A 27,487-nucleotide genomic window follows, 5' to 3' on the forward strand; every position below is an offset into this window, starting at 1 on the left:
AAACTGAAACACAGAGAGAGCAAGTAACTTGCTCAAGTCCACACAGTTGCAGATTAAAATAGTCAGATGTCTTCCTGTTACTATTACGATAATATCAAAACTCCTTGTTTTGGTAATTTTATATATTTGACATTTTATTATAACTCTACTTCTAAACATAAGGTAAGTCCATGGACGTAGAGTCTCTATCATCTGGTTCACTGTTTGTGTTTATAATAGTGCTTGGCACCTACTAGGAACAAAAATGTTTGTTGATAAAGAGAGTATTAATCAATTGTTTGCTCCTATGTGTACATTACGTATATATAGCATCTGTGCATATAATTGCTAGAACTTTAAAGATCAGTTGATAGAGTTATTAACTTGAGTTACATGGACTCCCTAAAATGATTGAATGTAATATCAATATGATTGGCTTTCTTTTATTTATACATAGTTGATTTTGTACTTTAAAAAAATATTATTCTAAGAAAGGTCCATAGGATGTAAATGGACCTAGACAAGATTAAGACTAAGCATCCCTACTTCTGGTTTAGTTTACAGTTTTGTCTATCCCTATATTTTTCTTCTGAGGACATCAAGAGGAAAGGGAAGTTAAATAACCATCTATATCAGTTTTCATCTATTTTTCATATTGTGATTCCATACAGTATTTACCTAAAATAATAGATTCTGTTGTTAAAATATAATTTTGAAAACCGTGACTATAATCAAGTTATTTTATTTTGTATATATTAGGAAATGGGAATTCAGAGAGAATAAAAGAATAACCACTGGTAATTACCAAGGAAAAGCCATTGACAATAGAGTAGGGAACTTGAACTCAGGTTTCAGTTCAATTCAGCAAAACGAGAATTTACTGAAAACTTTTTACATGAAGAGTAGAATTCAAAGGGGACACGGGCATGGTTAAAATAATTCATAGTCCAATCGACAGATTATATGTACAAACAATCAAGAAAAAATACAGAATGAAATAAGCATTATAAGATATTGTGTGAAAGTAGACAGTTATGGGAGATAATATTGTGGGGTAATAACAAACTTATCTGGGGAAATCAAGCAGATCTAAATTTGAAGCCCAGTTCGAACACACAACTATTTGACTTCAGCCTTTTATTGAACCTCTCCAAGCCTTGATGTTGATGTTCTTACCTATAAAATGGGGATAACAATGCTGAATGCGTAGTGGCTTTGCTTTTCAGTGTTAGATGGTAAATATAAAGCAGCTTAATACAATGCCTGACAAATACATTCTCAAAATCCGACAGACAATTATTTCTTTCATCATAGTTTTGTCAGTCGCTATGACTTTACCCAATGTTGTGGGATATCACCAAGAACTATTAAATTTACTGTCCTGGACTTTGATAACACAAAAGACAGAAAAAAATACTTTTATACTTAAATACTCAGTGATAAAATAAATATTACCTAATAAATCAAACAGTTGACCTTCTCTACAAGCATTTACAATTCTATGAAGAAGATGTTATCTCAATGTTAATTTGTTTTTGTGTTCCAAAATCCTTACTCAGATGTTTTCAGTGGCAATCATATTAAATATTTTTACAAACTTCAAACGCATTTGCCTAAATATGGGGTAGAAATTACCAATAAACTGGAGACTTAAATGTGAATAGGTTTTTATACTGTTTACATATATGGCAATTTAGCTAAATACTAACCAAGAAGTTACAAATATAACAGAAATCGACAGGATCTTGTATTCAGTCTTTAATTAGATAATAAAGTCATTAGTGTTTTGTTGTTGTTGTTTGTTTATCTGTCTGTTTTTTGAGACAGAGACATGCTGTGTCACCCAGGCTGGAGGGCACTGGCATGATCTCAGCTCACTGCAACTTCTGCCTCCCAGATTCACTGATTCTCCTGCCTCAGCCTCCCAAGGATTCTCCTGCCTCAGCCTCCCGAGTAGCTGGGACTACAGGCGCATGCCATCACACCAGGCTAATTGTTGTATTTTTAGTAGACACAGGTTTTTGCCATATTAGCCAGGTTGATTTTGAACTCCTGACCTCAGGTGACCTGCCTGCCTCGGCCTCCCAAAGTCCTGGGATTACAGGTTGTGAGCCACCGCGCCTGGCCGCCATCAGTGTTTCTTATTAAAGTTTTAATTTTTCTTATCATTTTCTCTATTCTGCTCAGTCCTTTATGGCAGCTACTAGTCATACGTAGATATTGAACAATTAAAATGAAGCTAATGTGATTACGGAAATAAGTTTTTACTTGTATTTTATTTAAATTTAAATTTAAATCTGATGTTTGGTTTACTTATTGAAAAACTTCAAAATGTGTTTGGAAATTTGGCTGTGTAAATCTACTGCTTCATCTGTAAATTCTTTGAAATTCATATACAAATTATGTGTTTTTGATGAAAATTTAGTGTACATATCAGGACGTGGTTAATTGTAAAATATACTGGTTTTCCAAGATTTGGCATAAAAATGTAAAGAATTTAATTAATAGCATTTTATGTGCATCATATAGTAAAGTGTTCATATTTTTAATGCACTGGGCTAAATAAAAATATTTGGGATTAATTTCACCCTTTTTTTTTTTTTTTTGGTTTTTGAATGTGAATGTGGCTGCCAGAAAATTTAGAATTACACATGTGACTTTCATTGCATTTCAGTTGGACAGTGCTTCTCCATACAGTCTTGATTTGTTTTATTTTAATCTTATTAAGTTAATATCAGTAGTTTTTGGGAAATACATAAAATTCTAAAAAATAGATGAAAAGTATAGATATAAATTCTATAGAATTTTATAGAATCAGGATTCACATTTCAACCAACAGAACTGAAAAGTTTGTGGTGAGGAAAAGGGTGTTTTTTTCTCAAATGTAGTATGATTTTCAGTAGAGAAATTCACTTTAGCATTAGCTACTTAACAGCCATTTGAAACTGAAAATAAAAACACTTTAGGGCCTGGTATCTAATGGATGATGGAGTGAGACTAGCACCATCTGAACTCTATGAACAACAAGAGCATGTATTAATTGGTTTTGATTATTTTCTCTCTCAGAACTCTTACATGTTTTCCTCCCTTAAACTGGTAGAAGGAAATAAATGGAACCATTCACTGAACTCTACTCTTTCTTAGTTATTCATGCCCCAGAGCACATTGTACTGCTTCTCAGAAGATAATAATTAAAGCCAAAATTATGTTCTCCAACCTTCCCTTATTTTATTTAGGGTCAGATTAAGATTTGGACTTCTGCTTGTGTTAGGTTTTTTGAATGTAATGGATGTCTACTTCAGATTTCGGAGGGATGCTGGTATATTTACATCTTGTCGAATTTGTTGTATTTACCAGATACCCAAGCTTTTTGCTTGTTAATATTAATAATGCAGAAAGGGAAAGGGAAATACTGTCAAACATGTATTTATTGTAGGCTTATTGAGTTAATTCTAATAGTTTGAGATTTTTAACTCAAATGAAAAGCTGTAAGTAAAAGAGATTTACATGCTACATCTTTCCTCACTTTTTTCCTTTGATGCTAAAATGAAGGAAATATACAGGTATATTTGCAAGTTGCTATGTGAGCAGTTATGTGAAATTTATGCTGTGTAATGGATTATGGAAAATAGCTTTGAACAAACTAAATGGCCATTTCATTTGATCAAAGCAGGTTTTTACAAATCCGATAATTATGCAATGCACAGGTTTTTTTTTTTTTTAAGTTTTTCAAAGTATGGTAAACAAGCAGTAGGTTTCTCTCATTTGTACAGTAAAATGGACTTATAGGATAAGGGTGATTAATGTACTGAAGTAATTTAAATTCCATACTTTCAAAGTCACAATGCATATGTTACATGCCTATAATTATGCTCCTCCGGCTGTGCATGCCAAGAAGGTGGCAGAGTCAGACACAGAAAAAGAAAGGAGATTGATGATATGGTATTTTGCTAATACAATGCAAAGGCACTAACTGATTATGAACCTCATTCTTGCCTTTCCTACTTCTACGTACTTTCTAAATTACATTTTCAAACTGATGTCTTCACTGATCTGTCATTGACAGAAAATGCCTTCATTATGAAGAAGCTCTCCTGAAAAAATTGGGAAAAAAACAATACTTCCAATATTATAATTGAAACTTCTTTGGTTTAAGGGTAAGGAAACTCCCCCAGCACTCCACCACCACCGTACACACACATTCATTTATTAGATTTGATATACATATACTTAAGTATCAATTTCCTCTTTTCTAAATTTGGGGCCATTTTAGGAACGAAAACTGTTTTATTGATATGGAGATAATGAACTGGTGTCCTATAAAAAGTCATGCCAAAGGAAGACAGAATTTTTAAGGAGAGTATTACAAATTTTACAACTTTAGAGTTACAATTTGTGTATACTGTCATTTAAGAAGAGTGATGTTATGGCTTTTCTTAGGATTCCCAACAAGTTGCTAGACATTTTCTTACTCCAAAGTGTTGGGTGACCTCAAACAGAGTGAACATTCATAGGGAATACAACTACAGTAAACACATTTTTTTATTAAATCATGCCTCCTAATTTCTTTATTATTTTAGTGCCATGATGTTTAATGACCGCCTACTTTGGGTCAACTCAACTATAAATTCTATAGATTCCATTTATCTCTAAATTATTAACGGAATTCTATTCAATTTCAAATTTTTATGTACATACGCCTGTGCTTTTTTCTCCTCTAAAAAGTACGTTATCCCATTGACACAAAGATTTAGTGTCACAGCGTACGTAGTTAAAAAGAGAAGAAATAAATGTTGCTTTAAATTTTTGAGGAGGGGGTTGGTGCTACCTTTTTATGCCATATAACATAACAGTTTGGTTTTCAGTTTTTTTTTTTGTTTTTGTTTGTTTTTTAGACAGAGTCTCGCTCTCTCGCCCAGGCTGGAGTACAGTACAACGACCTCGGCTCACTGCAACCTCCCTCTCCTGGGTTCAAGTGATCCTCCTGCCTCAGCCTCCTCAATAGCTGAGACTATGGGTGCACACCACCATGCCTGGGTAATTTTTTCTATTTTAGGAGAGACCGGTTTCGCCACGTTGCCCAGGCTGGTCTTGAACTCCTGAGCTCCGGCAATCTGCCCGCCTGGGCCTCCAAAAGTGCTAGGATTACAAGCGTGAGCCACCATGCCCGGCCTTGTTTTCAGTTTTAATTACCAACTTTATTTGGTATTTCAGCTGAAGTTTTACATAAACATATATTGTACATTTGATGACATGATGACGAAATAGAAAGTTGCACACATAAAAAAGTGGACTGATGTTTGATATATCTGGAAGAGGGTAACAAATTAAGAATATCGAAACTTGATACCTCTTGTTAGAAAAAAAGGAGTATTTTGAATAGTTTTGTTAATGTTGTCTGTTTAGTTTGTTTGCTTTGCTTGGAATCCTGTGGTTATGGATATACATAGTTTGACCATGGAAATTTCAAAGCTCTGCTCTTTGTATTCTGAATAATCCAATAAACTCATCTAGCTACAACTTTTTAGGCAGCTTTTTTCTTTAGCAGATGTTCTTTTGGCCTAGAATTTTAAAAAGAAATTTAAAAAATTCAGATTATTAATTAGAAGTAATAAGTGATTATTTTTAGGATGAAATAGCCAGATCTGGCCACTTATAGGGAATAGTGACTACTCTTGTCTTTTATATGATGGCTTATATTAATATAAGTGAATGAGTGTGTGTGAGTGCTATTTATGATCTTTGTGCTGTGTTTGTACAGTGAAGTCAGTGAGACCCATAGAGCCCACTAGGGTGCTGTTAATATATGTGGTCTATTGCATACTATTGAGAGCTAAATAATGGGGCTCATTTTTGAGACTAATTATTATAGGGAGCTTTTTATCATATCATGTATGCATTTTAAAACTTTAAGAGTATTTCTCAACTGTACCATAATGGACAGCAATTATCATATTTTCAAATATTAATAATGAAGTTAAAATTAGGGAATTATTGCAAATATCAAAGTCACCTTTTTAGTGATTGTTCAATATTCATTATATCTAATACTCATTATTATGTAATACAATTATCAGAGAATTAGAAATATTAGTAACAATATATTAAGAATATTTTTAGTTAGCCCATAATTTTCTAGAAAGTATTAAGCAGTCTTTGTTCATTAAACACATTTTCATGAAGCTAAATACATTCATAAATTGGTTATCTTTTGCTAACAGCTTCCTTAAGAAAGGTTAGCTGAACATTCTTCCAAAGTGAAAAATAACATAGGTTAATATGAATATAGAAAACCTTCCAGTCTGAAAATTTTCTTAAATTAAAAAATAATCATTTTAAGTTTTTGTTTTTCCTGAAGCCACCAAATCTTGCAATATATATGTAAATAATTGTTTATTCTCCTAAGCACTAATTATAAATTTTTCTACTAGTTAACAATTACTGAATCCACAAATATGTATCATATACATGACAAATTGTAGGTATTATAGATGTAAAAACAAAAATATAATACTTTTTACTTTAATGAAAAGATAGAAATAAAAAAGAAATGTAAACACACTTGTTAATTAAAATGATTATTGGTTTAATGAGAGCATTTCAGAAAGCAGTAGGAGCATAGAATTACTAAGTTAGAATAGAGAAATTCATTCAAGTTGTTATAGTTCTGTAAATAGTTGCATCAATTTTCTCAAAACCACTTTATATTTGTTGCTATGTTTATAGAAATATCTAAGCAACTAGTGACAAGTAACTATTGTATTTTTATAGAGATTAAAAATAAATACTGTTATAATATGGACTCCCATTGTATACTGAGGAACTCAGAACAATGAAGTAACATTTTCTGCAGAGTAGGGCACTGTGAAAGACTGAAATGGATGTTTAGGGTAGGGTGTAAAGGTTGCTGTTATGGACTGAATTGTATCTCTCAAAATTCGTATGTTGAAATCCTGACTTCCTATACTTCAGAATATGACTGCATTTGGAAATAGGGACTTTAAAGAAGTGATTAAGCTACAATGAGGCCACTAGAGTAGACCATTATCCCTTCTGACTGATATCTTTAGAAGAAGAGTACATTGGTAAAAAGAGACACCAGAGATACACCAGAGATACATTGGAAAAAAGAGCACAGAGAAAGACCATGTGAGGATACAATGAGAAGATGGCCATCTGCAAGCCAAGGACAGAGGCCTCAGGAGAAACCAACCCTGATGACACCTTGATCTTGGACTTCACAGCCTCCAGAACTGCGAGAAATAAATTTCTGTTGTTTGAGCCACTCTGCCTATGGTACTTTGTTATGGCAGCCCTAGTGAAAGAATACGGATATTAACAGTCTTTCCAAGAGCAGTTTGTCACAAAAATGGACAGGCAGAGCAATCATGAAATATCATAGAATGGCTTTCCCAAGTGTTTTTCTGATCATTGTTGCACCAATGGCTCTAAGTTGTAGAAGGCTTGTTTTTATACATACATACCTTGAAACAGATGAGATTACTAAAATTGGTCTCTGTTCCTCTAGCAACCAAGGTTGACTCTTAGTTCTTTTACTGTTTTTGTTTTGTTTTGTTTTGTTTTGTTTTAATAGCAGACATTTCTTTGCACCCAGCTAATCTTGCAGTAACTTGGGAGATATATTTTTGCCATGATTCAGAGTTGAGTGACTAGATTCTTGGTTTAGTAAATTCACAAGAAAAGCTTGCACATGTTTGAGAAATTTTCCCTCTGATTTTATGGATTTCATATGTATATCTTTGAAAAAAAGTGGAGTGTATTAATATACTTCCTGTTCACAAACTATATGGTTTTACTTGACAAGTATTGCCAATGGCATGAGAAAATTGTATTGTTCTTCATTGTGATATTAGAAAATTCTCATTCCTGGATCTTTTATTATTAAAATATTTACCTTCAAGTTTACACCTAGATGTTATATACCTATTCTTACTCTATATCTCCACCACCATTGTGTTTTACAACTATTTTCTCTTAACATTTCTTGGTTTTCCAATTTCTCTGCAATTATGTTTCCTAGTGAATAAGCTTATTTCTGCTATTTTTGATCTAACAGAATTTACTCAAGTGTCTCAGCTCAACATTTGGAGATGAGCCATCTTCCTTTTACTGTAAAAAAAGCTTGATGGAGTATTTTCACAGCGATAGAACTGGAAGTTAGGGCAACTTCTAACAGGTAAAATGGCAAATCACTGTTCTTTTCCTGAATCTGCATACAAGCAAAGCCTGTGTGCTTGCAAAGCCATAATGTCACTAGAGATGATCATAAGTAAATTGTGTTTGCTTGTATCTCAATATGTGATTTTCCACATATTTAGTGGTTGTAGGGCCCTGTGAAACAGTATGCCATTTGACCTTCTTTGATGTTTAGATTCTTGAATTCTAAACATTTGATTTACAAAGTTCAATTTCTAATGCATGTTCATCATCCTGAATATGTTTCTTCTGGGATTAAGAATTCAGAGAAACAAGAATATCCAAGAGCACATTTCTGGCTACTAATGTTGCTGCTGATCTTATTCTTTTTTGTAATATACTATTATCAATGTTTTAGATGAACAACTATATAAAGCACAACAATTTCGATATGATGTAATTATTGTAAAAATTTGATTAGAAAACATGGGCCCTTCCTGGTCAATATTTATCTAAAATGCTGGAATTTAAAATACCAAAACATGTAAATGGTGTTTCAAAGTAAAAGATTACTGGAGATAGCAATACATCAGCTTTACTTTGGTTATTGATTTGGTTTTCTATTTTTTACTTTGTGATTTAGGGGAGCAATGGAATCTCACTGTACATTGTTTCATCAGAAATAAAATGAGGCTTTCCTTTTCATTAAATAATTATAAGGCAAACACTGAATATTTAAGTAGAAACAGTGTTGCTAATATGGAATTGTTAAATTTTAAATTATTGCACTAGAATAAATGCATAAAAGACATTTTTTTACTTCTTAGCATCAAGAAAAGAACAGATGTATTCACCACTTATGAAACAACATCTCTCTTCTCATCAATAGTTTTATTTACAAGCATACGTTTTGCTTTAGAAGTTTTTATTTTTTATTAATGTAATGTGTATTCTAAGGTATAACACTAAGAACCTTGTTTTGTTGTTAGAGATTTTAGCAAAAGTAAAAATAATATTAAATCTTTCCAAACTCTTAGCTATTACAGACTTTAGATGAGAACAGAATTTAAAAGCTGATGTTCTGATACTGTTTTCTACATTAAATAGGCAATTCTAGGGCTCTTCAAATGTAGTATTTGTGGAATGTCTTCTTTCGAGGAGTTCCAAATTCCTAACAAGTTTGATTTTACATACTGAGTAAGATTTTCCACATGAAGTTACATCTTTTTATTCCAAGCATATACTGTATATGGGGAAAATAGAAGAGGTGAAATATTACATGTTAAAATTGCATGGCAGAGTCATAGAAAGTTGCCAAACAACTACATTGCTTTGTCTTTTGAATATTTCAACTAAAAAGTGTGCACCAACATTCTTGGAAGTGATATTAAAGAATTACAAACCAAATAAAACAAAAACCAAAAACAAAGCGTTTAATCGTTTCTTTTTTCACTCATCATTTTCATGCATAAACTGGCACTGCATTTGTTATAATAAAATATGATAACCTTTTCTTTATTTTTTGATAAAAATGTAAAGCTACGTAACTGACTTGTAACTATACATCCATCATTAGTTATTATATTCCTATTGAAGAAAAAATGGTAAATATTTAGAGGAGTATTTAAAAAATTAAAAATAAAAAAAAATACCAAATACTTTGCTTACCAAAAAATGTCTGCACCTCAGAAATGTGATAAGAATGTGGAAAAAACCCCACAAAGTTGTTCTTTGTAAATGTCATGTAAGACTGTAAAATTTAGAATTTAGTTTTATGCAATTTCTTTAGTTTTACCTTTTAATTTTTAACTATAAAAGCAAATATCTCCTTACTTTTTTTAAAAAAAATCAGAAAGCCCAGAAATACATGTAGCACATCATGAAATTATCCCTCTTGTTCCCTCCATTAGTACCCCTTGAGATACCAACTATTAAATATTTGATGTGTATTATGCTAGACATTCTTATCTTATATAACCAAATTAAAAAATTAAAAACAGAATCATTCTTTACTTTTTCACTCTTTGCATTTGGAACATTTAACCACATATAATGCATATTTTTTCAGACCGCGATATGAAAAGTTATCTTTATTTGAGATGACCTAACAGCATTTTATATATGAGTGTATTTCATATATTGAACTAATTCCTGTTAGGTGGATGTTTAGGTTTTTTCCAATTTCATTTCATTTTCTAGAGGAATATTTGTAAACTTTACTTAAGCTAGAGTATTGGTTATTTAGACAAAACACGAATCTCCTAGGGAATTCTGACTGATCAGAATTTTTAAATATTGAGCTCTAAGTGTTATATTTTAAAATATCAGTTAGCAACTATACAGTAGATTGGAAAGGGCTATGGGTTTATAGCCAAGAGAATTGGGTCTTTTTGAACCCTGACACTTATTAATTATATAATATTGGACAAACTATGTAAATTCTCTGGGCCTTGTTCTCCCATCTGCAAAATGATGAGTATGAAGTAGATGATCTCTAAAGAGTCTAAAAACTCTAAATAAAAGACTCAATACTGCAACTACAAAAATAAAACAAAAAACTATGGACTCATCAATGGCTAGGAAAGATGAGTATTCCAGAGAAAAAGTAGTAGTCACCAGCTCTTTTAGGTTGCTCACTATGTGGTAGAAAAAACTGATGGAAATCATGTTATTGGGTTTTGAAAAATTGAAAGGATTTATACCCCTTTGTGTGCCCGTATTTTAGCTACATCTTGCTCCATACTCTATTCTATAGGTAAGCATGGGCAAACCCAGACTCGACATTCCTATCAAGGTTGCATTATACTCTGACACGGTAGTTTAATTCAATAATGGGTAGAGAAGTTTCTAATCCTTGTTCAGTCTTGATCAGGTTTACTTAGAGCCTTCCTTGTTTGGATAGATTCTTGATGTTAGAATTGAATTAAGACAGACTACCTAGAGTGTAGTGCACCAGAGAGCAGCTTCTAGAGATTCTGTCCCTTAGAGGATGCACTGAGTTGATGCTGCCTCTTAAATGGTTTGCTGTCAGTCCATGGCTGAGGTCAGATTCAGGGACCTAGTATTACTCCCGATTCTTCTCCTGGTTTGCTAGATGATTTGTTACTGGCTCTGAATAGTTAAATAATTGACAAACAAGATGATTTTCTAAAATGGTAACATGGGAATAAGTGATTCTGATCATTTTGTTCTTTTGTTTGATTAAAATTTAAATGATCTTCTTTTGAGGAGTCTTTTGCTCATACATATCAGACACAACTCTAGGCTCTCTTTGTCTCTGTAATAACAACACATATGGCAAATATAAAATTTCTCCTGTGAAAGTATGTAAAACATTTGGATACATGTTGCTACAAGGTATTACAGTTATGAATGTTATGTGGTTTCTTTTGTTTGTTTTTTCTCAAGTATTTGGAAGTGACTACCTGAAACCAAGATAAGAGGAGAATGGAAAGATGTTCTCTTGTAGTGACAGATAGGTCATCTACGTTAATTGTAAGCACCCAGTGCCTGGGGCTATTCTTATTGACGTCCTGGATGATGTGCAGTTTTATTTGCCTTATGTTGCATTTTTCCACAAAATATATTGCAAAACCAATTTTCTTAATGGCAATTCATCCACAGTATATTTAATAATGTCATTAATCGCTCTGTTACTAATTGTTTCATTACCTTTCTCATATTAGCAACTATGAACACCCAACATTATTTATCAGGTATGCGAGTGCCCTCTCTCTCCTGGGCGGTGATGCTTACCTAGGAAAAGAAATGAAACCCTTTAACAAGTTTCTTGCCTTTCACCACAAATCTTACTCTCACCTGGGGTGAAGGCCAGCCCTAATTTCTAAAGTAATTGCCATAAACATGGTTTATATATACAAGGAGCTCATGAAAACAGCTTCAGTGTTGATCTTCACATTAATCCCATTTTTCTACTCTCAGAAAAAAAAAAAAAACTAGCATTCTCCTTATATAAATAATTTATACAAAGCCATTCAGCAGGGGAATGGGGTGGTGGTGGCTTATTTAAGAACTCTGATAGGCCAAATTACTTATTCTGGTAGAAACTAGAAGATTTTTAATGAGGTTCTTGCATTTGTTTTAATCATTTCTATACTGATTAAACAAATCATACCTTTTAAAATGTGTGAATTTGAATAAATAATTTTACACTTCAATACCAATAATTGTGTGAAAGCTTCACGGGAATTCACGCTCTGGGAAAAACTAAAATGACTAAAGAGTCATATGTGCTTTAAACGTTTTGCTATTCACCTCCACACAATGATACTTTTAGGCTACCTTCTTTCTCCTTTTGGTGAGTTTCATATGAATCATCAAAGAAAAATTACAGTTGTTTATAAAATACATTCATCTCTTGCACTTGTATATTGGATTGGCTAGCAAGCATTGTTTAAGTTAAAAAAATAATAATTTTCCAGCATTGTCACATTGAATATTATTAGACACCTGCATCCGGTTATAACTAAATAGCTATATTTTAAATCTTTTGAGAATCTTGATTTTAATGCAGGCACCACTACCAATTCTGGGTCAGACGGAATGAATCCATTTTCTCAGCAAGATTCAAGCCTTCATGCCCCCTGTTAAGACTCATGCTATGAGCAAGGCTGGTACTGTTTATGACAGATGCAAATTACACTCAACATCTTTTGGATTTCACAATTTATAATCAGACATGCATCCTCCAAACCCAATTCTTTTTTTTAAAGCCCAGAATTCTGGATACTTCATAAAGCAAAAATCTTGCTGCCACCTTCAAGGAACTCAAACTATCTGATTTTTTTTTTATTTGCTGCTGCCATTAGATTGAAATGATTTTTCTTCAGTTTGCTCAAAGCCAGATTTAAAGTCAGGTCCCAGAGGTAACAGGAAAGTCGATCCCCTAAGCTACTCAGGCGTTGTTTGCTTTTTTTACATGTAATATCCTACTACTAAGCCAGAATATAATTTAAAATACAAAACACACTACATAAATATGTCCTTTAGTAATTTTGTAATCTGACATTTAATAGAAGTTAACTAAGTGCCTTATATCATGTTTGTCAAGGAAAATGGAGAAATTATAAATATCCTTCAAGACAATTATTTCTTAATAGCTTTCTACATATTTTTAATGCTACACGTTTTCTTATTACTTCAAATCAATAATACTATGTGCTCCTTGAACATAGACGTGCCAGATTACTCACTTACAATGCACCTAAATAAGCCCAAAAGCATCCTAAACACTTCACACATTATGAGCTTCTGAAAACCATTCGAAGAGCTCAGGCTTGCAGTCACTTTCTGTTTGCTAGGGAACAGCAAAGGGTTACTTTAGCCCAGGCGCTGCAAGTGCGAGCAACAGGAATCCATTGGCTTTAATTTGTCCATGTCTTTCATTTGATACTACCAGTATTAATAGCTTTGCAAGGAAATTCTGCAGTCATTAATCATAATAATTAATCAGATCCAATTATATTGCATATAAATGCGAACAAATTGCTGAAAAAATAATGATCTATCACCAACATGTCACAAGGAAAAAGAGACCAAAATAGTAATTAGATGCAGGGATTTAGTTGTGTATGAGTGCCCTGCAACTGATTTTAACTGTATGATGATCCGATGATGTAATTAGTCGAAAGTCTAGCAGGCCTTTTTAGCAGACCATCTAATGACTGTGCAATTGGAGGAAATAAGGTCCACTTTTCTAAGAGATCTTTTGGCATTTTCTTCTAACTTTGCTGTTCTGAATAAAGGAGATCCATTGCCCTTGGTGTTCTAATACTGGGAACTAAATTGTTCCTGCATGGGTCTTCTGAATTTTTACTGCCTATTTTGAAAGTATTGCTATCTGTTAACTGATGATTACTCAAGTTAGGAATCAAGATATTCTAAATCGCATTTTTTTTTCCTTTTTACTCTTGTAATCGTACAAATGTGTAACATATATTTCAAAATGAAATGTTTTGGTTATAGTAAGTTAACACACTGCGGGTAGCATGCATGTTAGCTATTTTCACCTATCTTCTTTCCCTTGAACTGAACTGAAAACATTTCAGAAAATGGAATTACTCTGTTTTCACTTCAGTTAGCACTCTCTGGAGCACTGGCAGATTTTATCAGAAACCATTTAAAAATATATATATATATGTGTGTGTGTGTGTGTGTGTGTATATATATAGTTTCTTCTTTAACAGATTCTTAAATCTGACCAAAGTGAATTGTTTAATGCAAATTATTCTATGAAATAATTTTAGTGTCACTATTTTCTTTTAAATTTTCACTCTTGTCTCACAAGGTAGAGCTTCCACTATAGTGTTATCTATATGCATAATTAGCATTAGTTTATTGTGTGGTCAAATATGTATTTTTAAACCTTTCAAAATATTTTCTTGCTCCACTTACAGATTACACATGAAATGGTTAACTAAAGATTGATGAGCAGTTTTTATGATAGGTTTGCGACCTGAAAATAAATGTTAGGTTCATCATAGTTTTCAATACTAAGCACTGCACTTTACCGTCTTTGATCTCAGTGTTGTGACTACTACAAAGAAATAAAACCTTATCTTACCTTTTCCAGCATCTACTGCAGAAGACCTCAATAATGCATAAGAACATCTGGAAGTACGGTAATTTCAGCTATCAGAGATAAGAATTGACACAGAACAGGTAAACCCTACAAAGTCATCATGTTGAAATGAACTGATTAAGGTTTAGTAACATAAAACATCATGTATAGTGTTCCCATGCTTGCTACATCTTGCTATTTTATATTTAAAAAGGAATGTCAATTATATATATTTAATAGGTTGATTAGCTGGTCGCAATATTATATTTTACATAAAGAGACAGAAATGTCTGCAGATATTGCCATACTCATCTATTTAGAGTTAACTGTGAGTTCATAGAAAATACATGGGCATAGTAAACAGGGTTTTGAAATGACAATTTTTTACTGGTTGCAAGTGCTAATTGCTAGTTTCTCAAGGGTATAGAATTAATCACCTGCTAGATTTACAGTCTCTAGGTTGAGACCTGAGGATGGAGGCAATAAGAAAAGCTCTTGAGGGACATATCATATGGTGAGTCTAAATATCAGTCTCTATGCATATGTAAATTGGTAACAAAGTTTTTTCAAAGCTCAAGTATGCTAATTTCAAACAGGCAAGACTAAAGCTAGCTTTTAGCAGCTGTTTAACGTCTGCCTGTGGGTGGTAGAGAGAGCTTAAAATACAAGCAAACAGTGGTGCATAAGTAATTAAGCAACATTTTGCTGGGCATAAATAATTCTGTTTATATTGCTCTTTTGAAGAGTATAGAATACAAAATAACAGATCAAGTGCACCTTTGGTCACCAGAGGTTAACAGTTCTTCCTCTTTACCTCTCCTCTGGCTTTGTGATTTAAGAGAAATAAATAACAAAGTCTGATATACAATATTTTATAACTTTATAGAAAATAAAATTATTTCAGGTGATGAAAAAACCCTGTTATAGAATCACTGTACTATAAAATCAATATAGTGCAGCTAACAATTTATTCCTCTAACAATTTATCAGAAGAAAATGTAATATTTAATTGTGGATCTGCTTATTGCCTTTTTAACTTTTAGGATTATTGAAAATAGAGTTTGGGTTGTTGGCCAAAATAGAAAAATCAAACTATTTTCAAATTCCACAAAAGGAAAATATCCTCAATTTTTCAAGACAAATTTTAATTGTCCCATGCATTAAAAATAAAGAGATAAATAAATTAATGATTCACCTGGAGATTATTGTCTAAAAATTAGGACTGCTTAAATCAATGTACTGTATATAAAATAATCACCTAATGTGAACAGCTCTTGCTAAGCCAGTAGAAGTGTCTAAAAGCAAAAGAAAGGCTGGTATAAAAAAAATTACATTTGATTCAATAAAAACCTTGAAATTGACCAGAAGGAAGATGAAAGATTTAACATGATTTAGAAATACCTAGTCTGGAAAAAAGGATTATAGATACTAACTGTGAAAAGAGTAAAGGGTTTAAACTTTGTTTGCTTTAAATATTCATGGTTTAAGGAGTTAATGGTGAAAGGAAGTACTCAGTTGGGTATCAGATCTTATAAAGGGCTTTATAACACAGAAGAATGCTAGGAAGGCAGGAGTGGCCATTTTTGCACAGGATTGCTATTTCGCTTTGCAATGAAGGAACAGGTAAATGAAATAGGATTTGGACAAACTTCCTTTTATTTATTCTCAAAATTCTAAGAAAATATGTAAAATTTGGTGGTGAAAAAACACCCTATTTTTTTTCCTGATATTTCTAATTTTTCTAAATTTGTATTTTTTAAAAACTTGCTATGGGGCTGGGTTTTAAAACCACGTGACCTGAGTAGAAAAGCGGATAGGGCAGTAGATTATGTGCAGACATATACAGTCAGGGTTGACCTGTGTTCTTTCTTTGTCTGTTGTTCTTCCTCTTCCTCTTGTACAATATGTGGATATTAACACCTGTTCCAGTCTCCCTAACAAACCAGAAAGATGAAATTCAGTTAAGTGATTGAAGAATAATGATTTCTTTGAGACACTATTCTAAACTTTCTCAGGCTCTTGGCACATCTTATTATGGTTGACTTAGTCAAACAATTCATTCTCTATGTACTGTACCAATGAGAGTAGGCCTCATTACCCATTTCATGGAGGAAGGATAGAACAAGCAGACAAGCAATAGGCTCCCTATACCTATGTGAAAATATTCATGCTTGTTTGAAAATTCTGACAAAAATGGATGACAAAGACTTACAACTACTCGAAGTAATATAATTGATACTCTTTCTCCTGAGTTGCCATTTCCTTGAAAATTGTAATTATTGCCTGTGCACATTCTGAAAAGTGATCTTTTGTGTTGGAGGAACATTGTCCAAGTACAATTAGGTAGGAACTTGAATATTATACATTATTAGGTTAACATAAGTTTTGGTCATATGTGATCAGAGAAGAACTTTAAAATTGTTTTAGAAGATTTGAAGTATTCTGCTTTGTCATACCCCTTCCTTTTTTTTTTTTTTTAAATTCTGAATCTTCAGACTCCTGTGTTTTACTTAGTACCTGTCATTTGTCATCACTTTGAACAACAAACTCTTTGTCTCACCAAGAATGGATAGTTACTAAAAAAGTAACACTGGAAATGGAAATGCTTTAGTTTGAGTTCCCATGGATATACCGTGAAACCATTGTTCTGCATCTCCTCACTCATTTGTCAGCAGAGACTACCTGTTTAGGTACTTTACTGTAATTCATAAATAAAAATTTGTTTTTTCTGATTATCTGTGAAGACATGAAAGCAACCAAGTTTAGACTTTTGTTGATCAGATTAGTTTCTCCTTTGTATCTGCAAGACTATTAATGCTTATTCAGGTAGAAAATAGTATAATTTTTTCAGAATGGTGAGTCTAATTGATACAGACCTGAAAGATATGATAAACTATGATCAATTCATCTTTTTCTATTCACTAAATTAGGGTAAATATACAAGGTATGTGGAAACAGTTGACAGCCGACTAGGAGACATCCTAAGTAGGAATTCTTGCTGCACATGGTAGTGTCCACCTGTAGTCCCAGCTAAAAAGGAGTCTGAGGCAAGAGAATCACTTGAGCTAAGGAATTCAAGACTAGCCTGGGCAACACAGCAAGACATCATCTCAAGAACAAACAAAGGAAAAAATAAGTAGGAGTCCAACTAGGAAAAAAATAATCTGACAGATACTCAAATACAGAGTTTTATCCTAGAGTTTGAATCAAATGCTAAATAGGAAGGACTTAACTGATATAATGTATATAGATAGTCAATGTCATATAATTACTATGAACGTTATGGGACCAGAAAAATCCAGAAAGGAATTCTAATCTTAGGATAGAGGCTGATTTTTTTTCTGCTTTTTATAGTGTATTCACAAATTTGTGTGTATACATACACATACACAAACACACACGTACACATAGTCAGAGGTTTGCAGAGTGTCTGCAGATATCTCTTCTCCAAAGGTGGGTGAAACAAAGGGTTCCCATATGTGAACCAAGGCACGGTCTCAGAAAAGTCTGTAATCCATCTCCTTTTGTGTTTAGTGTTTTATCACAAGGAAATGCTGAGATTCACTTATTCATTTATTCACTCAGTCATTGACTGTCTACTTAGGTACTACAATGTGTCGGTCACTGTGAAAGTTTCTACAGATGCAAAGATTTATAAGATACAACGAAACACTAGAATCAATAATTGTGAAGATTCTGTAAATTCAGATTTAGGGGAATACTCATTACTGGCAGATACTTCATTCCATCTCTGACTTTTTGAGCCAACATTATGATGGATATGAAGAGGTGGGATTACTTGACAGTTATATATATAATCTAACAGTGAATATATGTTAGTGGATAGTGAATGATATGTTATAGTGTGTGCACACCTGTCAGACTGACACCAATGACTATGGAATACTGATGAGATAATTCCAGGTTCAAGGTATCCCACAAAGCCTGCAGGTCCCTGGGACTTCAGTGAGAAACATTATATATTTATGTGTTTGTACGTGTATATATATATGATTATACATATAATTTAATAGTGAATATATGTTAGTTTTTATAATCTAATAGTGAATATTAAACAACATATATATTTAACTATTAGATTATAAACATTTTGAATATGGAAATACACCCTTTCTTTTTTTTTTTTGAAGTGGAGTTTTGCCTTTGTACTCAGGCTGGAGTGCAATGGTGTGATCTCAGCTGACTGCAACCTCCGCCTCCTGGGTTCAAGTGATTCTCCTGCCTCAGCCTCTCGAGTAGATAGAATTACAGGCATGTGCCGCCACGTCCACCTAATTTTTGTATTTTTAGTAGAGAAGGGGCATCACCATGTTGACCAGGCTGGTCTCGAACTCCTGACCTTAGGTGATCTGCCTGCCTCTGCCTTTCAAAGTGCTGGGATTACAGGCATGAGCCACAGTGCCCAGCTGGGAATATATCCATTCTTAAATGGTATCCCATATGCTCATACCCACTATTTCCAATGACCATTCAGAAAACATTTGCAGCCTATTGATAAAACGTCCTATTTCAAAATAAAGCTTTGTCTTGTCCTTGTCTCAACACATAAACTAACTTACATTGTTCAAGTGAAATTAATTGAAATTCTGAACTTTCTCTGTTCCAAAACTGTTGATTTCAAATGAAGACTGCATAGCTTTCTGCATTCAGAAAGACAACTTCAATTTGTGAATGACTTAGTAACATTTCTCCCTTGTAAACTTGGAAGCAACACTCTACTGGTTTGCTCTAAAGATGTGCTACTATGAAAAATACAACAATTATGTATTGTGGAAGACTTTAGGGAAAATTGGTGGGTAATAAATTCTGGTGGCAGAGAATAGAGAAATAACCCCCAAATATGAGTGTCTAAAAGAAAAGTCCTATTTTCTTAAATGAATTAACTTCTTTTTCAGCTATTATTCAGACCTTCTTGACAAGCAAGGGAAATTTTTTTTATTAATTTCCTTTGAATGTATGTAAGCTTCCCTTTATTTTTCTATTTCTTATAGTAGTCAGCATATAGTCTTAATAGGCACTTGGACCAAACATGATGGTGACATTAGCAAATCATATACTAATGCTGTTATTATGAGAGAAAACATATTTTTTATGCAGTACATTTTTTATACACAATACTACTATGTATATATTATTGGAGGTAAAGAAGCTTTTAAGAAAAAACAAATCTATCATCTTATCTTTCCAACCAACCCAAATCAACAGCTATATAAAGGGCAGGTTTAGAATGGGAGAAGGTGAAATTTTCTCACTGATGGCCCGTGGGCCTGCAGGCTATGTAGGATACCTTGAACCTGGAATCATTCCATCAGTATTCCATGCTCTTTGGCGTCAGCCTGATAGATGTACACACACTATAAAATGATCACTCTTGTTTTGCTTTCTGAACTGAGATTCTTCTTAAAGGCATCATCAGTCTGTCGACTATACCTCATGTTAAGGGAACATCTAGCTAGAACTATTTCAGTGTTTGTGGTTTTCACTTTATTTGTTTTTCTTCTTAACTTTTTCTGCAGATGATTATGTACAATGTTGAGATCAATTGTAGCTGAGAAACTTCTCTCATATTTACTAATTTATATAGCAACCAAAAGGTAGAAGGGAAATAAAACAAAAACATATTTGGTAATTTCATGAATTTAAAAACTAGCCCTGGGGGAAAATGCATAACTTTATATTTTGTATCACTGCTGTGTTTAAGAAACCTAAAAATGGGAATTTCATATTCTCATATTTTGACAAGTACTTTACATTTGCTTGAATAAATATTTTACTACGAAAGGAATATGATTAAAAAGAAAAGAACCCCCACACTATTAACTTCTCAGGAACATTAAAGCAGTAAAAGTACACATTCCATAAGCCAAGGGATGCAGCAGCATTCACTTAGCTCCAACCAATCCTGGAAAGAGATTTTCTTTTTCTTTCTTATTTTTAAGGTGCAAGAAACCTTGCACTTACATAAAGGAGAGGGGTGCTTCAACTGTCATATTGATGTGGCAGAATTTAGCTCTTTTCTGAAGAGTTTTCACATCCCAAGAGCATAAAGACAATAGCACACTATATAGAGAACCAATAAATCAATTAGCTTTAACAGCCAGAGTTCAGGAAATGCATTTATTCTCTTCGATGAAAACACGGCTTCTCCTTGTAGCTATACTTCAAACTGTTAAGGTCAATTTTTCACATGGAAATTATATTTAGTGGCTGAAAAAATCACTCATAAATTTCATAAAGCAAAAGAGAAGCACTTACTAATGTAGGAGAACAAGTTTGTTTTATTTGTAATTATCTATCTTTAGAGTAATTGAGATTCTAAACAGCAGCTAATAGCCTCACTGTCTCAAATTACTACTGCCTGTAACTTTACCTTGCCAAATATCAAAGAGCTTTTCAATTGCAACACTACTACTAAAACCTGGGTCATTTTCTAGCAATTAACTGGAAGAGGTGATTAATAGCTTAATAATGGGTTGCTCTGTGTTTAAAAAGTGCAGGGGACGTGCATAGGAAAAGAATATGTAATTTTGTATCCCTGAAACATAACCTAATTGAAAAATCAGCAGTTGGTCTTATTTACTTTAGGCTTGTATTTCCAAACCCTCTTTTGATCTACTCTGAGAAAATGTGTAAATCTGGAGAGTATTTTTTAATTAACTCCTTGAACATTGAACATGCTATGAATCTAAGGAGCACAAGCTATCCCATAGCACCTGCTGTGCCGCAGTCAACTTCACTGGAATTTGAGGGCAATATATGTCAAGTATCTATCTGGATGTGCAGATGGCAGTGCCCATTCAGCAAGTTACCCACTACAGGGCCACCGGTGGATTCATATGGCCATTCGCCGAGAGCATAGCCTTAGTAATGTGATTCCTGGGAGCCTATGTCCACTTCTGCAGTGGATTCTTGTTATATTCACCCCGGACTTAGTGACTGTAAAATCTACCCTCAACCTTTCATAATATTCTTCCAGAAACTTCCATCAAGACAGTCAGTGCAATTTAGCAAGTTCACCACTCTCAGTGTTTAGCTAGTTTACAAGGAAATGGCAAGTTGACTAGTTACACAAGTCATTTAATAGAGAGGGAGGTCTCCTAATAAGGTAAGGGATGCAACTAGCATATAGAAAGCGACCAGGTTTCATTTGTCCAATGTATTACAATATTGGGTTGATCCATGGCAATATGTTTGGATATGGGACACACTGATTTTGTTTTAAATTGTCTATTGCAATTGCTATCAATGTTCATGTGCTTCTCTTTTATGTTGCCAGAAGGCAGTCAAGATTAAAGCTCTTGGTTTCCCATAATTTATTTCACATTGTGCATTCCTGCTTCTCATTTCAGTCCAATCGTATCCCAGTTGAACCTAGAAATACTGGACTATTTGTTCCCCATTGTATTTGCACAATGACTTACTGTTAGTGGAAGTCAGGATTTTAGTAACTTCCTAGCACTAATTCCGTGGAACCAAACATAAACTGAGAATGAAAGGACATATGAAATAAAGACAACTACCTGGAAGGGAGCTCCACATACCTAGCTCTCATACACCCAGGTATTCATTCTTGAAATCATTTATTCTACCAAAGGCAAGGCATCAAATTAAGTCTCAACTGGTCACAGAATTTTTCTTTCATTTCTTTTCACATTTTTTGGATAATATATAAAGATAAAGGGAAATTATGAAAATTAAAACAAAAAGGACTTGGTCTCCCATTGCTAAAAGGCACACAGTTTACCAACTTTAATAAACTGGAATGAAGATACAACAGTTTGCTAGTGGTGGGGAAAGTCAGTCAACTGAAAACCAAGACAAGAGTGGCTTTATGAGGTTATTTTATGCCCCCAAACAGGAGCTCGCTTATGCGCAGAAGTTAAAGGCTAGAGAAGGCCTCGATAAATGGAAATTCATCACTTTGAAGGGGGCTGACCTCTGCAATTCCTGCTGGGCGTATAGCCCAAAGTTCTAATCATCCTCCAGCTCACAGCAAAAAGCTCTGATTCCAAGATGTGATGGAAGCAGACCAACTCAGCGGGAGTAGTTCTTTTCTTGCATTGCTTTTGATAACTTTCCTTAAAAAAAATTTCATTTTATTTTTTTGAGACATGGTCTTACCCTGCCACCCAGGCAGGAATACAGTGGTGTGATCACAGCTCATTGTAGCCTTGACCTCCCAAGCTCAAGCAATCCTCTGCCTCATTTTTCTTTTCTTTTTTTTTTTTTTTTTAGAGACGAGGTCTCACTGTGTTGCCCAGGATGGTCTCAAATTCCTGGGCTCAAGCTATCCTCCCACCTCGATCTCCCAAAGTGTTGGGATTACAGGTATGCACCACTGGGCTCCACATATTGTTATTTTTAATTTGCTTAATTTCTTTGTACTCACAGCTAAATCTCCCCATGACTCTCAAATATTTAGTACAATTTTCTATGCCTTCATATTTTTGAATTTGTCAACTTTATTTCTCAGTTCTTTCTCAGAAGGCCCCATTTCAAATCTCGTTTGATGGTTTTCAATCTAGGCCTGCTAATAGTTAATACTTGTCTTCTGGAATTACCTTCATTTCTCCCTTGTTTTACTGCTTTAGTTTTGTGGAGTAAATTTTCTAATAAGCTTTCCGAGAAAGAGTTCTTGGAAAGTAAGTTGTTTGATGCTTTCTCCATCTGAAATATCTGTCCCCTAACTATACTTGTTCCATTGTTTGCTAGCCCCCGGTGTTTCTTCAAAGAAGTCACGTATCTCTCTGATTCTTGATCCCTTGTATATTAACTTTTTTAAAGGAGACTGTTTTGTTTTTCTCTTGGGAAGCAGTTAGAATCTAATTTTAATATGTGACATTTTAAAATTTTATGATTTTGTACTTTGGCATGAATCTTTGTCATTCTTCATACTGGGTACACATCTGAAAATATATATTTTTTAATTCAGAAACCATCCCTTAACGTACTTTTTAAAAAAATAATTTCCCTCTCACTGTCTGTGTTTTCTACTAGTCAGATGTTAGATGTTAGAGCTTTGGATTTGATCCTCTAGTTGTCTTACCATTTCTCATCCAACTTATCACGCGTTTTTTTCTTTTTAAGATATTTCCTTGAGGATATACTGTAACTCTAATATTGATTTTTAATTTTAAAAATATTTTTGACATATATGGCCCATGTCTTATTCTCTAATTTTTTCAATGGCATTCTATCTTTATATTGTATGAATGCAATATTGTCTATTTTCTTAATGTACTGATGACATTATATTTTCCACAATTCTATTATCTTTATTTTTATTTCCTATTTATTTTGATGGTTCATTTTTTTCAAGATCTTTTTTTTTTTTTTTTGAAACGGAGCCTTGTTCTGTGCCCCAGGCTGGAGGGCAGTGGCACGATCTTGGCTCACTGCAAGCTCCGCCCCCCCGGGTTCATGCCATTCTCCTGCCTCAGCCTCCTGAGTAGCTGGGACTACAGGCGCCCACCACCATGCCCGGCTAGTTTTTTGTATTTTTTTAGTAGAGACGGGGTTTTACGGTGTTAGCCAGGATGGTCTCGATCTCCTGACCTCGTGATCCGCCCGCCTCGGCCTCCCAAAGTGCTGGGATTACAGGCTTGAGCCACCACGCCCGGCCTCAAGATCTTTTGTTCAGATCTTCTTGCAAATATCTGATGGTTGTTGGTTATGCTAACTGAAAACTTCCTTTGCAAAGGAAGGACTGCCAATTGACCATTTTACTAGAGGGTGCACAGCCTACTGGCCAGCTTGGTTTTTTTCAGGGTATGTAGGGTAATATAAGCTTAGCTGTATAAACTGAAAGTGGGATGAGAAGAAGGTTGGTGGTCTTACCTTTATGTGTGGGAACTTTTATTTAGTCTGCTGTTTACATTGTGGTGGCATTTTCCCATCATCTCCTGTGCTTGAATCCCAGAATTTCTTTGTTTTGTTTTTGTTTCATTTTGCTTCTCCTCCAGAGATTAAAATTCCCAGAATGGGAAAGACGGAGAAAATACAGTGCTTTCTCTACAGGTGGGGTCTGGAATATTTTTTATCTAACTTGCTTATTTCCGGTCAGATATTTTGCCCTGTAAATTACTCTAATTTTACATATCTTTCTTTTCTTGTAATGTTGATACATTTGTGATGTCTCACTTTTTTCTTTTCTTTTTTCTTTTTTTTTTTTGAAAAGTGGCAAAGGGAAGTGTCTTTATTTTTTCACTGAAATCAGGGTAAACTAGGCACAATAGTAAGGTTATTTTCGCATATCTTTATAACAGTGATATTAGTTAAGAATTATCATCTTTTACAGATTAAATAATTTAAAGCTTAGAGAATTTTGTTACATTGCACAAAGTTTTACAGCAAATCAATGGCAGAAACAGTGTTTGTGTCCACAGTTCAAAGACTCTGGAACACACTATTTTTAAAACACTCTACTGTGATGCCTTCACAACACAGGAATATTTTTAAATGGGTTCAAAGCTGATTCTAGCAGGTAAAGATTTCATGGGCTATTGAGTTAGCTAGACTAAAAATCAAAATAATTTTCTTTTGGCAAGATACTGTTTTTCCCTTCCTTTATCTCAAAGCTTCCATTCTCCTTATTAAAACCTATTTTCAAAATTTTAACTTACACTAGGTTATAAATTGTTGACAAAAAGTTTAAAAACTTTTCCTCTCAGGGGTATTTGAAGGTTAATTTAAGAATATGTTTGATGAAGTTCCGACAATATTTCAAGAGGTAGAAGAAGACATATTTCAGACACAACTAAATTTCTGAAATAACTGTATAGACACTTATCTATTCTCTACTTATGAAGTACTTTATCAATGTTGAGGAAAAATTGAATTATCAGATAATAGCCCTTCACAGTAGTGGGAGAGGATGGAAGAGAAAGGTCTTCTTGGGATGCTGGCAGGATAGGCTAGTTTTTAAGATTTGGCTCCTTGAGGCTGGGCCTGGGATGGACAGAATATTTCATCTGAAGAGTCTAGGAGAGGAGAGAGTCAGAGTATGATGAAAAGCAAGTGGGGAGAACAGTGAATAGATTAGATAGGAGAGAACATGGTGTATTCAGAGGTTAAAATCAGATTAAGGAGATTCCTATATTGAACTTCATTATATAACCAACGGAAAGTGAATGGTAATTTTTACATTTGGAATTTACATGTACAGACCTATGTTTCAAGGGATTTAATCTGATACAAATAGCTTCCTTATCCTTCTCTGCTATTAAAATAGTTTAATTTGACAAGAGTATAAATGGAATTGAAAGAACAATCAACTCTTGAGTCACTATAGATGGGATGACTATGATTCATTGTCTAACTTGTAAGAGTGAAAGGGAGGTAATGGGGCAAAAGGATAAACAGAGAATTCCCAAGGCTCATTGGAATGTATAGCTATCCTCCCTATGGACAAGTTGGGGGAAGGAGGTAGGACACAGAATATGAAACCCTGTCTGAATAATTGCGGGAAGAGAAGGGGAAAAGGAAGAGTAATTAATCATTGTAATAAAATATATGGTTTGCCAATTCCATATTTACTTTTAATGGACCAAGATATAACTTTTATTTTTATGTAGATCTTTCTAGTTTTTAAAGATCCTACCAAAAAAAAAATCAGTGAGTGCTGTTGTGAACTCATATGTTCAGGGATATTAAATAGCAACACGTTTGATTATTTTAAAATTTTGTTTTAATTTAGTTAGAGAAATATATTCAGTTTAGGTCTTCTAGTAATCTGGGCAACCACAGTCCTGGTGTTTATTATCTTATGTGTTCAAAGTGCTCTAAGTACATATTAAATGATTATTTAGTGATATGGAAAACTATAAAAACTCTGTGAGACACAAATATAGTGCTTGGTTTGAATAATGATTTAGCCATTTGAGAGACAAACTGCATTCAAAATATTTTCCTCTCATTTGAGCAGGGCCAACTTATCCATTAGGCACTGTAGGCACAGCAATTGGGCCTCCCTTCTTTTAGAGGCCTATGAAAAGGTTTTAATTTATTTTAAAATCTGAAGGGAAAGCAAAAAACTTTTAGGTAAAGAAAAAAAATTTAATATGTAATGACTTATTCATTTTATGTCAGTTAATATGGTCAGAAAATATATTTTTGATAATTTTTATTGAGAAAGGGGCCCACAAAATAGAATTGCTTAGCACCTACAAAAGTCACTGGGTCCACATAAACTACAAAGAATCTATTTCTTAGTGTACTGCTGGAATAATCTTGTTATTATTGTTATTCATATATTAGGTTTCATTTTAATGTGAGCATCTAAAACAAGGTAACATGTTTTCTTTTTGAGTTGAAAAATCTCTAAAGATAATCATTCTCTTTCATGAAGCAACCTTATGCGTTTTGTGGAGAGAGGCTTCTTTCATTTCCTTAAATCTTTTTGCCAATAGTGGTGAAGGCCCTACTGGGGACCACTGAGGGCTTTCCCTGGGGAAATGTTGAAAAGATGTCTGAGGTTGGAAGCATCAGACAAACCACTAAGCTGGAAGCAGGGAGACAGAATGGGACATTTGGTGGTAGCAGGTCCGAAAATCAACTAGGTGGGATCCAGCTTCACATGGCTGACATGTATTCAATTTATGACCTGTCCCAGGTAGCTGTTACAGAACACTACATGCCCATGGCTGTGTGAAGTAATGGATGCTCTTCCTTCCCACATCCAAGCTTTCACTAGTAGTCAGTGAAAGCTAGCATTGCACATGTGGAATAAAGCTAAACACATGCCCCATTACA

The sequence above is a fragment of the Mandrillus leucophaeus genome, unplaced genomic scaffold (assembly GCF_000951045.1).
Source record: "Mandrillus leucophaeus isolate KB7577 unplaced genomic scaffold, Mleu.le_1.0 Scaffold110, whole genome shotgun sequence".
Taxonomy (NCBI): domain Eukaryota; kingdom Metazoa; phylum Chordata; class Mammalia; order Primates; family Cercopithecidae; genus Mandrillus; species Mandrillus leucophaeus.